The following is a 17,105-nucleotide window of genomic DNA, read 5'->3' on the forward strand; positions in this document are numbered from 1 at the left end:
ATCATGGGGCAGTTCCTCGGTCGCTGGGGCAGTTCTTGGGACTTATTGTTTTGGGCTCCTCTGGCGCCAAAGGGTCTGGCTTCCATAGAATGTATCGATCTGTGTTTAACTTGTTTCCATTGTATCTGGGGATCGCCCGGTATCTACTCATTAGTATGTTAACTGGTTTATTTTCACAGTGCTGTCTGGTTTCTGCAACAGTCAAAACTGGTTTCTGCAGTCGTCCCAATATACAATCGCTTTGCAAGTTGCTTGCTTTACAACATGTCCGTTTTCCCTGCATTCCTTGCAATCTTCCATTTTGTGTTGGGCAGTGGCCACCCCAGGTGGCTACAGTGGGAAGGAGGCTTCACCATGCCTGGGCGCAGGTGGCATACGTTGTGAGCGCCATGGCCAACACTGTCCAGTCGAGCCAGCAGGGCTGTAAAACCTGCATAACCTCCTCAGGGCGGCCAGGGTGAGTAGGCAGCACTGTGCCCCAAGCACCAATTCCCATCCCACAACCCATAACCCTACCCCCACCCCCAGCCACCTGGAGGGCGGCCGAACCCCGCCCTGCACCAAATGCCAGCACCCATACCGGCTGCCTTGGATGGGTGCCCTGGCCAATGAAGCCACCAGCTACCCAACCCCAGGGACTAGCTGCCATTCAGATGGGTTTCTGCCTTCTGGAACGGATCCCATCGATTGTGGAGATGCAGTCGCAGAGGCAGGGTCTACATGAGGGGCTGTCGGCAACCATCCAGCATCTGCAAGTGCAGGGGGAGGAGTCCAACCGCGTGCAGGAGCAGGAGGTGGTGCCGACCATGCGTGCCACCCAGATCGGCACTGCACGGGTGGCGTCCATGGTGGAGTCCTTGGGTGTGAAGGTTTCAGCCAAGGGTGAAACTTTGGGGCTTGGGGCTATCTGCGCAGGTGGTGACCGAGACCCTTTCACAGGGAGCCATGTGCCAGGGCCACCTGGATATTGCAGCGGCGCTCTAGATCGTGGCCCAGTCACACCAGCTCGTGGCTGAGAGCATAGGCGGCATTATCGATTTTTCCTGTTCCTGATTTTTAAAAGTACAAGTGAACCTCACCATTGGGAATTCCCCCCCCCGGCCGAGGCGGAGCATCGCGGGTCAAGCCCGCTAATGAGATGCATTTATTGCACGAGCGGCTTTCATTATACGATTCTGGCGTCGGCCGACGGAAATTCCTGCTGATTAAGTGGGAAGCACACTGCTGGGAGAATACTATAGACCCCAAACATTTGCTGAAAGAAGACAAAATATTGTTAAAAGTGCAGAAATTAAAGGGCTGTAACATTAGGGGATTTGAACCGCCTTAATATTAACTTGATACATTCAGTGTAAAGGTTATAGAGGGTGCAGAATTGTTAAAATGCATTCCGGATAACTTTTTTAGTTGGTGCGTAGCAAACCCAACAAGGGGCAATCCCTGACTTCATTTTCATCCAATCATAGAATCTATGGCTCGGACACAGGCCTTTCGACCCAAACTGGTCCATGCCAACAAAAAGTCCATCTAAGCTAACACAATTTGCCTGCATATGGCCCATATCCTTCTAAATTGTTCCTAACCATGTATCTGTCCAAATGCCTTTTCAATGTTGTCAATGTCCCTGCCTCAACCACTTCCTCCGGCAGCTCATTCCACATGCGTACTACCCTCTGTGTAAAAAAAAGTTGCTCCTTAGGTTCCCATTAATTCTTTCCCCTCTTAACTTAAACCTATGTCATCTAGTTCTCGATTCCCCAACCCTGGGAAAAGACAGTGCATTCACCCTATCAATGCCTCTCATCATCCTACACACCTCTATAAGATCACCCCTCAGTCTCCTATGCTCCAAAGAAAAAAATCCTAGCCTGTCCAATCTCTCCCTATAACTCAGTCCTTTGAGTCCTGGCAACATCCTTGTAAATCTCTTCTGAACTCTCTCCAGTTTAACAACATCTTTCCTGAAGCAAGGTGACCAAAATTGAACACCATACTCCTCAATCCTCACCAAGTCCTGTACAATTGCAACATAATTCCCAACTTCTATATTCAATGCCCTGACTAATGAAGGCCAGTATGCCAAAAGTCGTCTTGATGTGGAGATGCCGGCGTTGGACTGGGGTGGGCACAGTAAGAAGTCTTACAACACCAGGTTAAAGTCTAATAGGTTTGTTTTGAATCACTAGCTTTCGGAGTGCAGCTCCTTCCTCAGGTGAATAAAGAGGTGGGTTCCAGAAACACCTATATAGACAAAGGCAATGATGCAAGAATATACTTTGAATGCAAGTCTTTGCAGGTAATTAAATTTTGACAGGTCCAGACGGTGCAACTGGAGAGAGGGGTAATCACAGGTAAAGAGGTGCGAATTGTCTCAAGCCAGGACAGTTGGTAGGATTTTGCAATCCCAGGCCCATTGGTGGGGGGGGTCGCACGAGTATGTACCGCAACCTCTAAGACGTGCCAGATCATCGACATGGGTACCACCATTACACGTGAGAACACCACCCAGGTACGCGGTACATACCCGTGTGACTTGGACAACTTGCAGTAGGGGGATGTATGCCTGTACCTGTAATACAGGTTCCTCTGGTAAGCCCCTGCCAGCTAGCTCCGCCCACAGGGAGCTTGTGTATAAATATGCGTGTGAGTCACTCAGACCCTAGTCTACAGTTGCAGATGGAGGAATAGCATCGCACAGCAATAAAGCCTCTATTGTACTTGTCTCTCGTCTTTGAGTATAATTGTTAGCGCAACACTCCGCGTGGATTTAAAAGGGCCCCTCCCCTCCACCGACCGTAACACGTATTTTCTCAGCGTGGTCGATGAGTACTCCAGATTCCTCTTCGCCATCCCATGCCACGACATGACATCTGCCACCGTCATCAAAGCCCTCAACCCAATCTTCGCTCTGTTCGGCTTCCCCACCTACATCCACAGTGACAGGGGATCTTCATTCATGAGTGATGAGCTACGTCAGTTCCTGCTAAGCAGGGGTATCATCTCCAGCAGGACGACAAGCTATAACCCCCGGGGAAACGACAGGTAGGGAGGGAGAACGGGACGGTATGGAGGGCCGTCCAACTGGCCCTACGGCCCAGGAACCTCCCAGCCTCCCGCTGGCAGGAAGTCCTCCCTGATGCACTACACTCCATTCGGTCACTACTGTGCACCGCCACTGACAACACACCCCATGAACGTCTTTAAGCCTTCCCCAGGAAGTCCACATCCGGGGTGTCGCTATCGACCTGGCTCACAGCTCCAGGACCCGTCCTGCTCCGCAGGCACGTCCGACTCCGTGTCTGGTGGAGAGGGTGCAATTGCTCCATGCAAACCCCCAGTATGCCTGCATTGCGTACCCCGACAGCCGCCAGGATACTGTCTCCCTCAGGGACCTGGCGGCAACAGGTTCCACACACCCACACACATCCCTCCGGCCCGGCGCACCCGGACATACCCCCCAGGACCATCCGTCCTCCCCCTGCCCACGCCCGAGTATGAAGAGGATTTTGGCACACTCCCGGAGTCACCGTAGATCAGACCGGCATCGCCGCCACCACTGCGTCGCTCCCAGCGGCACATCAAGGCCCCGGACCAGTTAAACTTCTAACTGGTCCACTGGACTTCAAAAGACATTTTTCTTTTCTCTCAAAATTTGTAAATGTATAGCTCATTTGTTGTATATAGTTCTCCACCACCCCGCTGGACTCAATTTTAACAGGGGGTGAATGTGGTAAACCACTGTTGCACCTATATTAGGTGATGTATGGTAGGACCTGTCCTAAAGGTACGTCGGTAGTCCCTGCCTACTGGCTCCGGAGTATAAATGTGTATGTCCTCCATGCTGCAGCCATTTCACCAGCTGCTGTGGGAGGCCACACATCTGAGAGCAATAAAGCCTCAGTTGTACCCAACTCAAGTCTTTGTGCAATTTATCGTGCATCAAAGCGGCAATATCCAGCCAAAGGGAGGCGATGTCTACAGTGTGAAAAGTCTGGGCATTACGCGGCCTTATTCACGTCCGCTCCACCGACCAACAGCCAGCGGATCGACCAGCAGACGTGTCCGCTGCGTACAACAAGGCATGCAGGATTCAGATCCCGACAGCCGATGCTGACTGCCTCGAGTCTCCATAACCGGGTGGGCATAATCACCACGTGCGAGCTGGCCTCCACCGTGCCTGCAAACCGTTTTTCAATACGAGTGGTATGCTGTCGTCACGGGTAACCAGTCTCGCATCCGATTTACATTTGACACTGGCGCATCTGCAAACCTCGGGCGCAATTTTCCCAAAGGGAGACAAAGTGCTGGTTTAGCTCACTGCGCTAAATCGCTGGCTTTTAAAGCAGACCAAGGCAGGCCAGCAGCACGGTTCGATTCCCGTACCAGCCTCCCCGAACAGGCGCCGGAATGTGGCGACTAGGGGCTTTTCACAGTAACTTCATTGAAGCCTACTCGTGACAATAAGCGATTTTCATTTCATTTTCATTTCAAGTGCCGACGCCGGAGTGAAAACCGGAGTGTTTCACTCCGGCGTCGGAGGCCTCTCCTCGCCCCCTATTCTCCCGCCCCCAGGGGGCTAGGAGCGGCGCCCGCGTCACAGCGGCGCTGCCTGAATGACGCGGCCGGTGGCGCCTAAATGACGTCACCCGCGCATGCACAGGTTGGCTGGCGCCAACCCGCGCATGCGTGGTTGCCGTCCTCCCCGCAAGAATGGACCATTGATCTTGCGGGGCGGCAGAGGGAAAAGAGTGCATCTTTTAGAGACGCCGGCCCGACGATCGGTGGGCACCGATCGCGGGCCAGACCCCTCTTGAGCACCCCCTGGTGCTTGATGCTCCTCCACCCCCCCCCCCCCCCCCCCCCCCCCCCCACAGACCCCACACGCAGTGGACCCTCACACACACGAAACAGAACAGCCAATCACCAGACAGGACACCACCACTATCAAACCCACAGGACATTAAGGGTCTTAGGGAGATAGTCGCAGTGCACAGGCCAATGAACATTATCACCATGTGATAGAGAGCTAGTCTGGTCAAGCCAGTAGGAGGTTATCAGTTAGGTTAATAGAGTGTCAACCCACAGCAGATTATGTACAGCAATCAACAGGTTAAATAAAACAGTGTTGGACCATCTCCTGTGTTGGAAGCCTGTTTCTTGTTTTCCTGCATCCAGTTGCATTCGATGTTAGATCAACACAGATAACACATCAGGTCCTTCCCTCTCCACTGGGGTCTCAACACTGCTGTCCCTTTCTTTATCATCTGTTCCTGTTCATTTATGATGTGTACTTTATCGTGTGACAACACAACATTCGAGGAGTGCATATCTGAGTTGTCGGGTGTGCGTAAGTCATGCAATGGCACTTCTTCAGTTCTCTGCCTCTCCTGGTGTTTTGTGCTCTCTTCTGCAAGGAAAGAAGAGTACAAGTGTATCTCACAGGTAACAAATGCTAAGTATGTCTAGAGCCCCCACTTCACTATGTGAGAAGCTGGAAGGACATTCGTGGAAGGTTACTGTGGGAATGGGTGTGTCATGGCAATAAGATGAGGAGTTCCAGGGTTGGCTTGTCAGATCAGGATATCAGGAGGTGCCTCAAATGAGATGCATGTTTGAGCCTTATCTGAGGACACTCTGATTGCCAAATGGGTACAATCTATGACCTCCCTGGATCTGTGGAAATTCAGCCAAATCGGAGAGCCCCCTCTTTCTGACTTCATCAATAGTGAAGTGTGGGCTCCAGACAAACTTAGCATTTGTTAGCTTTGAGATACTCCTGTGCACAGCAGACTATGAGATTCTACAGATATCTGCTGATGTCTGGAAGGGACCGGAAGCATAGAAATTCAGTGTTGTGGTGATCTCGATGACGACTGGCAATTGGTGTGCATTAGGTCCACCTGGAAGGAAGTTCTGTTCCAGGAGGCTGTAAATGTCAGCAATAACCTGCATGAAAGACTGAGCATCTTGAGACACTTGTTCCACCATGTCATGGAAACTCATCCTCTGCCTGTATAACCTGTGTTAGGGGGACTGCATCCTGCACAAACCTTCTGTCTGCAGAACTACAGATGGTTGAAGAGAACATATTAACATAAGAACTAGGAGCAGGAGTAGGCCATCTGGTTCCTCGAGCCTGCTCCACAATTCAATGAGATCATGGCTGATCTTTTGTGGACTCAACTCCACTTTCCGGCCCGAACACCATAACCCTTAATCCCTTTATTCTTCAAAAAACTATCTATCTTTATCTTAAAAACATGTAATGAAGGAGCCTCTACTACTTCACTGGGCAAGGAATTCCATAGATTCACAACCCTTTGGGTGAAGAAGTTCCTCCTAAACTCAGTCTTAAATCTACTTCCCCTTATTTTGAGGCTATGCACCCTAGTTCTGCTTTCATCCGCCAGTGGAAACAACCTGCCTGCATCTATCCTATCCCCTTCATAATTTTATATGTTTCTATAAGATCCCCCCTCATTCTTCTAAATTCCAACGAGTACAGTCCCAGTCTACTCAACCTCTTCTCGTAATCCAACCCCTTCAGCTCTGGGATTAACCTAGTGAATCTCCTCTGTACACCCTCCAGTGCCAGTACATCCTTTCTCAAGTAAGGAGACCAAAACTGAACACAATATTCCAGGTGTGGCCTCACTAGCACCATATGCAATTACAGCATAAACTCCCTAGTCTTAAACTCCATTCCTCTAGCAATGAAGGACAAAATTCCATTTGCCTTCTTAATCACCTGTTGCACCTGTAAACCAACTTTTTGCGGCTCATGCACTAGCACACCCAGGTCTCTCTGCACAGCAGCATGTTTTAATATTTTATCATTTAAATAGTAATCCCATTTGCTGTATTCCTCCCAAAATGGATAACCTCACATTTGTCAACATTGTATTCCATCTGCCAGACCCTAGCCCATTCACTTAATCTATCCAAATCCCTCTGCAGACTTCCGGTATCCTCTGCACATTTTGCGTTACCACTCATCTTTGTGTCGTCTACAAACTTGGACACATTGCCTTTGGTCCCCAACTCGAAATCATCTATGTAAATTGTGAACAATTGTAGGGCCAACACTGATCCCTGAGGGACACCACTAGCTACTGATTGCCAACCAGAGAAACACCCATTAATCCCCACTCTTTGCTTTCTATTAATTAACCAATCCTTATCCATGCTACTACTTTACCCCTAATGCCATACATCTTTATCTGATGCAGCAACCTTTTGTGTGGCACCTTGTAAAAGGCTTTCTGGAAATCCAGATATGCCACATCCATTGGCTCCCCGTTATCTACCGCACTGGTAAATGTCCTTGAAATTAGTTAGGCACGATCTGCTCTTTATGAACCCATGCTGCGTCTGCCCAATGGGACAATTTCTATCCAGATGCCTCGCTAATTCTAGCTTGATGATAGATTCCAGCATCTTCCCTACTACCGAAGTTAAGCTCACTGGCCTATAATTACCCGCTCTGTACCTCCTTTTTTAAACAGTGGTGTCACGTTTGCTAATTTCATCCGCCGGGACCACCCCAGAGTCTAGTGAATTTTGGTAAATTATCACTAGTGCATTTGCAATTTCCCTAGCCATCTCTTTTAGTACTCTGGGATGCATTCCATCAGGGCCAGGAGACGAGTCTACTTTTAGCCCCATTAGCTTGCCCATAACTACCTCCTTAGTGATAACAATCCTCTCAAGGTCCTCACCTGTCATAGCCTCATTTCTATCAGTCACTGGCACGTTATTTGTGTCTTCCACTGTGAAGACCGACCCAAAAAACGTGTTCAGTTCCTCAGCCATTTCCTCATCTCCCATTATTAAAACTCTTTTCTCATCCTTTAAAGGACCAACATTTACCTTAGCCACTCTTTTTTGTTTTATATTCTGAGCACGTTTACTCTCATAATGCATCTTACTCTTCATTATAGCTTTTTTAGTAGCCCCCTAAAGATTTCCCAGTCCTCTAGTCTCCCAGAAATCTTTGCCACTTTGTATGCTTTTTCCTTCAATTTGTTACTCTCCCTTATTTCCTTACATATCCACGGTCGATTTTCCCTTTCTACCGTCCTTTTTGTTGGTATAAACCTTTGCTGAGCACTGTGAAAAATCGCTTGCAAGGTTCTCCATTGTTCCTCAACTGTTCCACCATAAAGTCTTTGCTCCCAGTCTACCTTGGCTGGTTCTTCTCTCATCCCATTGTAATCTCCTTTGTTTCAGCACAAAACACGAGTATTTGATTTTATCTTGTCACCCTCCATCCGTATTTTAAATTCCACCATATTGTGATCTCTCCTTCCGAGAGGATCCCTAACTATGAGATCATGAATCAATCCTGTCTCATTACACAGGACAAGATCTAGGACCGCTTATTCCCTCGTAGGTTCCATTACATACTGTTCGAGGAAACTATCGCGGATACATTGTATAAACTCATCCTCAAGGCTGCCTTGACTGACCTGGTTAAACCAATTGTCATGTAGATTAAAATCCCCCATGATAACTGCTGTACCATTTCTACATGCATCTGTTATTTCTTTGTTTATTGTCTGCCCCACCATAATGTTACTATTTGGTGGCCTATAGACTACTCCGATCAGTGACTTTTTCGCCTTACTATTCCTGATTTCCACCCAAATGGATTCAACCTTATCCTCCATAGCACCGATGTCATCCCTTACTATTGCCCGGATGTCATCCTTAAATAATAGAGCTACACCACCTCCCTTACCATCCACTCTGTTCTTCCGAATAGTTTGATACCCTCGGATATTTAACTCCCAGTCGTGACCATCCTTGAACCATGTTTTAGTAATGGCCACTAAATTATAGTCATTCACGATGATTTGCGCCATTAACTCATTTACCTTATTCCGAATACTACAAGCATTCAGGTAAAGTACACTTATGTTGGCTTTTTTTACCTCTGTTTTGAATCTTAACACCTCGATCAGTAACCTCTCCTAAGTTATATTTCCTCTTAACTTTTCTCCTAATTTTCCTTGTCGTTGAACCCATATCTTCATGTAACAACCTGCCGCGTCGCTTACCATTAATGTTTTTACTTCCCGTTTTATTCCTTTTAGTATTACTTGGTCTGTTCACTGAGCTCCCCTCAGTCATTGTACCTTGTACTATCGCCCTTTTTGATTTTTGACCATGGCTTCTCTGCCTTACACTTTCCCCCTTACTTCCTTTTGCTTCTGCTGCTTGTGTACTTCCCCTGCTATTGATGCTGTTCTCCTTGTTCCTCATTAGTGATATAAGGCAGAGCTGCATAACCTGAGAAAGCTGAGGAGTGCAGATCAAAGGCAAAAATCTCCATGGTAACTGAAATGACCTCCAAAGTGAAATCACTTCTAAAGCAGTGAAAGCACACTCTCAGAACAAAAAAAAGTACAGCATAGGAACCGGCACTTCAGCCCTCCAATCCTATGCCGATCATGATGCTCTAACCAAAACAAAACATTCTTCCTTTTCTCGGTTTGTATCCCTCTATTTCCTCCCTATTCATGTATCCATCCAGATGCCTCTTAAATATTGCTAATGCACCTGCTTCCATCACATGCTTTGGCAGCGGGATCCAGGCACCCACCACTCTCTGCGTGAAAAATGTACCCCGCACATCTCCCTTAAACTTTCCACCTCTCACCTTGAACCTGTGCCCCCTTGTAATTGTCACTTTCACCCTTAAAAAAGGCCTCAGACTATCACCATGTCAATGTCTCTCATAATTTTGTAGACCTCTGTCAGGTCTCCCCTCAGCCTCCGTCTTTCCAGTGAAAACAATCCTAGTTTATTCAACTGCTCCTCACAGGCAACATCCTCGAGATCAGGCAACATCCTGGTGTACCTTCTTTGCACTCTCCCCAAAGCTCCCATGTCCTTCTGATAATGTGGTGAGCAGAACTGCACACAATACTCCAAATACGGCCTCACCAAGATTTTATATAGCTGCGACATGATTTCCTAACTTTTTTACTCAATGTCCGGCTGATGAACGCAGGTATGCCATATGCCTTCTTAAGGACCTTGGCCACCTGTGTTGCCACTTTAGGGAACTGTGGACCTGCTCGCCCAGATCCCGCTAACATTGTTTCTAAGGGTTCTGCCATTTATAGTATGATTCATACCTTGATTTAATCCTCCAAAATGCATCACCTCGAATTTGTCCAGATTAAACTCCATCTACCATTTCTGTGCCCAAGTCTCCAATCTATTTACATTCTGTTGTATCTTCTGGTAATTCTCGGCACTATTAGCAACTCCGCCAATCTTCGTGCAAACTTATTAATCAGACCTCCCACATTTTCCTCCAGATCACTTATATATACTACAAACAACAGAGGTCACAGCACTGATCTCTGCTGTACACCACTAGCTACAGATCTTTATTCAGAACAACACCCTTCCACCGACATTCTCTATCTGAGCAAAAATCTTTCACTTAGGCAAGAAGCAGCTATCACATCTTCGTAATCTCCAACCTGTCATTTTCTCAGACTCCTCAATTGTCACAGTCCTCTCACCTTAATTAACCTGGTAAGTTCTAAGGATCTTGGGAACTCGTGTGTTGACAGTTAAAGACAGAATCCAGGATTGGTAAGACTCTTGCCTCTAAGTTGCAAGGCTGTTGGAGCAAGTTTCGCTCAAAGATTTGAGCAAAACAAAATCAAGATTTACATCACATTTGTTATGGGCCAGGGTTTAGAAAACTCCACAGTATATCATGGGGTTCACCTGACCCACAACTTTTAATAGATTTTGGTTATGGGGAGCACAAGGACCCACTTTACAGATGTGATGCAAAAGAGATCTAAAGTGTTTTTAAAACAAAACAATGTTTATTCTATGAATTCAGTCAACACTTTATAAACACACAGTAAACATCTTATCAACTACAAACACTGATACTTTCCCAAATACAATATTGTATAGGTAATCATTAGTAACTTTTCCAACAACATCCATAAGCCAAAACACTTTTTTAACAAAGACAGTAGGTTTGAATTCTCTATAGAAACAGATATATCTTTGAAATCATCAAATGAGCTGAAGACATTATTTAGCTTGTGGAGAGATACCAGTATACATCTGCTTGCTTTGACTGCAGCTCTCCAACTCAAAGTGAAACTAAACAGAGCCACAAAGCAGCTTTTCAGCTCAAAACAAAAGTAAAAGCAGAGTTGAGCTCACCTCCACCCACATACTGACATCACTGCAGCTATTTGATAAAAAGCCATTTCTTAAAGGCACTCTCACATGACACAGTACAGAAGGAAGGGAGTTCTGCATAGTTGGAGATGCTGTCCTTTAAACTGAAGCCCTTTCTGCCTTGTCAGGTGGATGCAAATGATCCCCATGCAGTATTTTGAAGAAAAGCAGAAGAGTTGACCCCTATTTATCCTTCTATCAACATCACAAAAATAGATGATCTTGCCATTATCACTTTTATGTTGATGGGTCTGTTATCATCATTGTGGGCCTTCGATGAGGCTGCCTGTGCTCATAATTAATAGAGCCTGATGAAGGCATGACTGTTAGTAAACTACCTGGTAATGAATTTGTAGTTTCTTCACCTGCAGTTCAAGGGAAATCGTCAGTCTGGTTTTCTCGGGGTTTTCACATGGTTCTATCAGGTTCTGGTTAGAGTACCTGTTTCAGTCGTCTTAAGACCATCGAATAATTTTGGAAATTATGTAATAAATTCTTTTGGTTTAATTTTGGCTTCGCAATTTCTCTACTTTATAAATAAATTGTATGGGTCTGTCCAAGCTTTTCAGCTTAACAGTGAAAATTCTTTATTTTGGATCACAAACAAAGTTTCCGTGATTTATCTTCTTTTCTTCTGGCGTTTAGCAGTCAACTGCCTCTTGACCTTCAGTTGAATGCTTCCTGGAGTCATATGGTTGCTGATGGGAGGGATTTTTGCTTCAGCTACTGTTCTGTGTCTGAAAGAACTGGAACTCCCACTCTAGTATTGAACTAAAAAGTTTGTTTTACATCTGTTGACCATTAGATCCTGTAATATCTCGCAAGAATGGCATTTCATTGTCTTTTTTGTCTTCAATTTCTCGATTGTTACAAGTTTTTATTTGTTTCTCCTTTCATTTCTGTATTACGAGCTGTTTTTTGCAGCATAAAGAATAAAAATGATTTCCTTTTACAGGAATAAAACTCAGTATTTTTGGCGGGCAATCTTCACACCCTCCCACAGTGAGCACTCGAGTATTGGTCACTAACCCACCTTCTTTATTCTTTCCCTGTTTTTGGCGGGTGTGCTGCTACTTCTGTGACCTACAAACTGCACTGCATCAGTTATTTTTCTCCACTGGGTTTCTTTGTCACCTCAAATAAATACATGCGGCAGAATTTTCCATTCCTGCGACTTGTGTCGACCCCAGGGAAGGATTCCACGACAGCAAAACAGGCGCTGCACCTGGAACAATTCCAGGTTGAGGGGCTCGCACCGGCGCCACGTGGAACACCATAAGACCATAAGACATAGGAGCAGAATTAGGCCACTCGGTCCATCGGGTCTGCACCGCTATTCAATCATGGCTGATATTTTTCTCATCCCCAATCTCCTGCCTTCTCCCCATAACCCCTGATCCCCTCATTGATCAAAAACCTATCTATCTCTGTCTTAAAGACACTCAGTGATTTGGCCTCCACAGCCTTCTGCGGCAAAGAGTTCCACAGATTCACCACCCTCTGGCTGAAGAAATTCCTCCTCATCTCTGTATTAAAGAATCGTCCCTTTAGTCTGAGATTGTGTCCTCTGCTTCTAGTTTTTCCTGCAAGTGGAAACTTTCTCTGCATGTCCACTCTATCCAGGCCTTACATTATCCTGTAAGTTTCAGTAAGATCCCCCCTCATCCTTCTAAACTCCAACGAGTGCAAATCCAGCGTCCTCAACCGTTCCTCATACGACAAGCTGTTTATTCCAGGGTTCATTCTTATGAACCTGCTCTGGATCCTTTCCAAGGCCAGCACATCCTTCCTTTGATACTTAGCCCAAAACTGCTCACGATACTCCAATTGGGTTCTGACCAGAGCCTTATATAGCCTCAGAAGTACATCCCAGGTTTTGTATTCTAGCCCTCTTGACATGAATGCTCACATTGCATTTGTCTTCCTCACTACAGGCTGAATCTGCACATTAACTTTAACAGAATTGTGAACAAGGATTCCCAAGTCCCTTTGTGCTTCTAATTTCATAAGCATCTTCCCATTTTGAAAATAGTCTGTGCCTCCATTTCTCCTTCCAAAGTGCATAACCTCACACTTTTCCACATTGTATTCCATCTGCCACTTCTTTGCCCACTCTCCTAGCCTGTCCAAGTCCTTCTGCAGCCCTCCTGCTTCCTCAATACTACCTGTCCCTCTACAGATCTTTGTATCATCTGCAAACTTAGCAATCGTGCTTTCAGTTCCTTCCTCCAGATCATTAATGTATATTGTGAAAAGTTGTGGTCCCAGCACCGACCCCTGAGGTACACCACTAGTCACCGACTGCCATCCTCAAAAAGACCCCTTTATCCCCACTGTTGGCCTTCTGCCAATCAGCCAATCCACTGTCCATGCCAGGATCTTACCTTGAACACCATGGGCTCTTAACTTATTTAATAGTCTCCTATGCGGCACCTTGTCAAAGGCCTTCTGGAAATCTAAATAAATCACGCCCACTGGTTCTCCTTTGTCTAGCTTCCTTGTTACTTCCTCAAAGAACTCTAAACAGATTTGTCAGACATGACCTCCCCTTGACGAAGCCGTGCTGACTCAGTCCTATTTTATCATACATTTCCAAGTACTCCGCGATCTCATCTTTAATAATGGACTCTAAATTCTTACCAATGACCGAAGTCAGGCTAACGTAATTGATTTTTATTTTATTTTATTTATTTATTGTCACATGTACCGAAGTACAGTGAAAAGTATTTTTCTGCAGCCGAGGGAACGTACGTTCAGAGTAGACGAAAGTATAATCAACAGATAACATTGACAAATGGTCCATTGACAAAAAGTGATTGGTTACAGTGTGGAATGAGGGGCCAAACAAAGCAAATGCATGAACAAGAGCAGCATAGGGCATCGTGAATAGTGTCCTTACAGGGAACAGATCAGTTTGAGGGGGAGTCATTGAGGAGTCATGTAGCTGTGGGGAAGAAGCTGTTCCTTTATCTCGATGTGCAGGTACCTTCTGCCTTATGTAAGGGTCTGGAAGAAGGCAATGCCTGGGTGGGAGGGGTCTCTGATAATGCTGTCTGCCTTGCTGAGGCGGCGGGAGGTGTATACAGAATCAATGTGAGGGTGGCAAGCCTGTGTGATGTGTTGGGCTGTGTTCACCACACTCTGCAATCTTGGACCGAGCAGTTGCCATACCAGGCTGTGATGCAGCTGGATAGGATGCTCTCTATCGCACATCTGTAGAAGTTTGTGAGAGTCGATGCAGACATGTCAAATTTCTTTAGCTTCCGTAGGAAGTAGAGACATTGTTGAGCTTTCTTGACTGTTGCATCAACGTGAGTGGACCAGGACAGACTGTTGGTGATGGTGACCCCACAGGAACTTTAAGCTATCGACCATTTCCACTTCGGGGCCAGTGGTGCAGACGGGAGTGCGTGTCGTGCTACGCTTTCTGAAGTCGATGATCAGTTCCTTGATCTTTCCAACATTTAGAGAGAGGTTATTTTTGGTACACCACGCAACCATGTGGTTTATCTCCCTTTTGTAGTCTGATTAATCGACTTCCCACCACAATCATATCATCCACAAACTTATAGATTGAGTTGGAGTCCAACAAGTGCCATTTGACCTAAAATTTCAAAATTATCAAATTTGCTTAAAGATGGGTTTTTAAATTAGAGAAACAACTGACCTTTCAGAAATTTGTACAAATTTTGGTATCAGAAAGCATTCTGCCATTAATTGCATCACTTATAATGTGATGCAATTAATCTTTACACTTAAAATAAAACACCCTGCCTTATTTAATTATTCATTTTATTAGCTTTAAATAAATTGTATGGTTAAGGTACAGTATAATAAATATAAAACATTTGTATGATTAAAAAAGATTAACCAAAGCATAAATTATGGTTGTAAGCTTTAAAAAAAATATTATAAACAGAGTTTACAACGTAAAGACTGGACACAAAAAAAATGGTTTCCTCATCCTACTTAAAACGCACACTGTGCCTTTGTAGCACGAGTGCAAAAGCTTCCTGGTTAATTTAAACAGTTTTAAAAATAACACTAATCTACAAAAATAGTAAAGAATCTCTCAAGAAATCTTTAACTTACCTGTGATTCATTGATGATTTCCAAACCGCAGCGTAAGTAAACGGAAGAACAAGGTAAAACGCGGGACACAATGCGGTCTCATTCACAAATTTTAAAACTGTAGTAGTTCACGTGTTCTTACCTTGCGCACGTGGTAGGTCCATCCGGGTGCTGTGGAATCAGGTGATTTTTCCCTTTGTTAATTTCGCCGGTAGTGTCTTTGCCATGATCAAACATGGCAGACGTAAAGTTTTCTGGGACATCATTTAACATCATCAAAAAGGTAATTGCAATTTTTTTTTGTTAAAAATGTGGGCTATATTTAATGTTTTATGTTGTAATGTGTGCTGCTAATGTATGTTTATTTTATACTGACAAGACTGACTTGCCAACGGAGTTTAAAAAAAATTTACATAGCTTTTAAATTCGAGATCCAACGTAAATAACTGGGCAATAAAATTTACGAAATTTGCATTTTATTCCAGCACAAAAATGATAGACAACATTTAAAATAAGGAAATTTAATACTTTCCAGAATTAACCATTATTGATAAAATTGTGATAAACAGCAAAATCACTCAAATTCATTAATGAGAATGAATTATACAGCCTTAAGAACAAAGGGAGTTTCCATGTCTCTAAAAAAAATGTGAAAATGTGGGGGACACGAATGATTAAGTTATAAATTTGAATAAAATCATCTTCTGTTTTTCTTTGACCCGAGTACATTTGAATACCCAAGTATAATCCTCATAATAAAATTAATTTGGGTGGTGTGTGTGTACATGAATTTAGCATAAAATATGTATGAAATGTGAATACCCTTTAAAACCACTCTTGGCCTCCAAAAAAAAATAACTAGCCGTGTATAGTGAGTACAGCAGAGGACTGAGCACGCATTCTTGCGGGGCCCCGGTGTTGAGGGCTATTGTGGAGGAGATGCTGTTGCCTATCCTGGCAGATCTGTGGTCTGTTGGTGAGGAAGTCAAGGATCCAGCTGCACAGGGAGGAGTCAGGTCCAAGGTTGCGGAATTTGGTTATTAGTCTTGTCGGGATAATGGTGTTGAAGGGGAGCTGTAGTCGATGAACAGCAGTCTTACATAGATATCCTTGTTGTTGAGGTGTTTGTGTGTTGATTATAGAGCCAGGGAGATAGCATCTGCTGTGGACCGGTTGCGGTGATAGGCAAACTGCAGTGGATCGAGACCGTGTGGGAGGCTGCCAGTGATCCGTCTCATGACTAGCTGCTCGAAGCATTTCATGATAACCAACATCAGGGCCATCGGTCGGTAGTCGTTGAGGCAGGCTACCTTGTTCTTCTTTGGCACTGGTACTATGGTGGTCTTCTTGAAGGAGGTGGGGACCTCAGCAGAGGAGTGAGGTGGTGAAAACACTTGCCACCTGGTCTGCGCAGGCTCTGAGTGCTCACCCAGAGACTCCGTTGAGGCCCGTCACTTTCCGTGGATTCACCTTCAAGAAGGCAGCTCTTACCTCCTGAGGCTGTAATAGTGGGTATGGGTATCCAGGGCTGTTGGGGTGGGTGGCACTGATACATTGGCTGACTGCTCAAAGCGGGCATAGAACTTATGCAAATCATTGGGTAGGTATGCTCCAGCCACAGATATTCCACCTGGCCTTGCATTAAAGCCTGTGATCTTGTGTAAGCCCTGCGATAGTCGTCATGGGTTAGTGTCGTTGGCCTGGGACTCTAGTTTGATGCGGTATTGTCTTTTTGCATCCCTGATGACTTTCCGTATATCGTACCTGGATTTCGTATATAGGTCAGGATCATCAGACTTGAACGCCTCCGT

Source organism: Scyliorhinus canicula, chromosome 2 (assembly GCF_902713615.1).
Source record: "Scyliorhinus canicula chromosome 2, sScyCan1.1, whole genome shotgun sequence".
NCBI classification, from domain to species: Eukaryota; Metazoa; Chordata; class Chondrichthyes; order Carcharhiniformes; family Scyliorhinidae; genus Scyliorhinus; species Scyliorhinus canicula.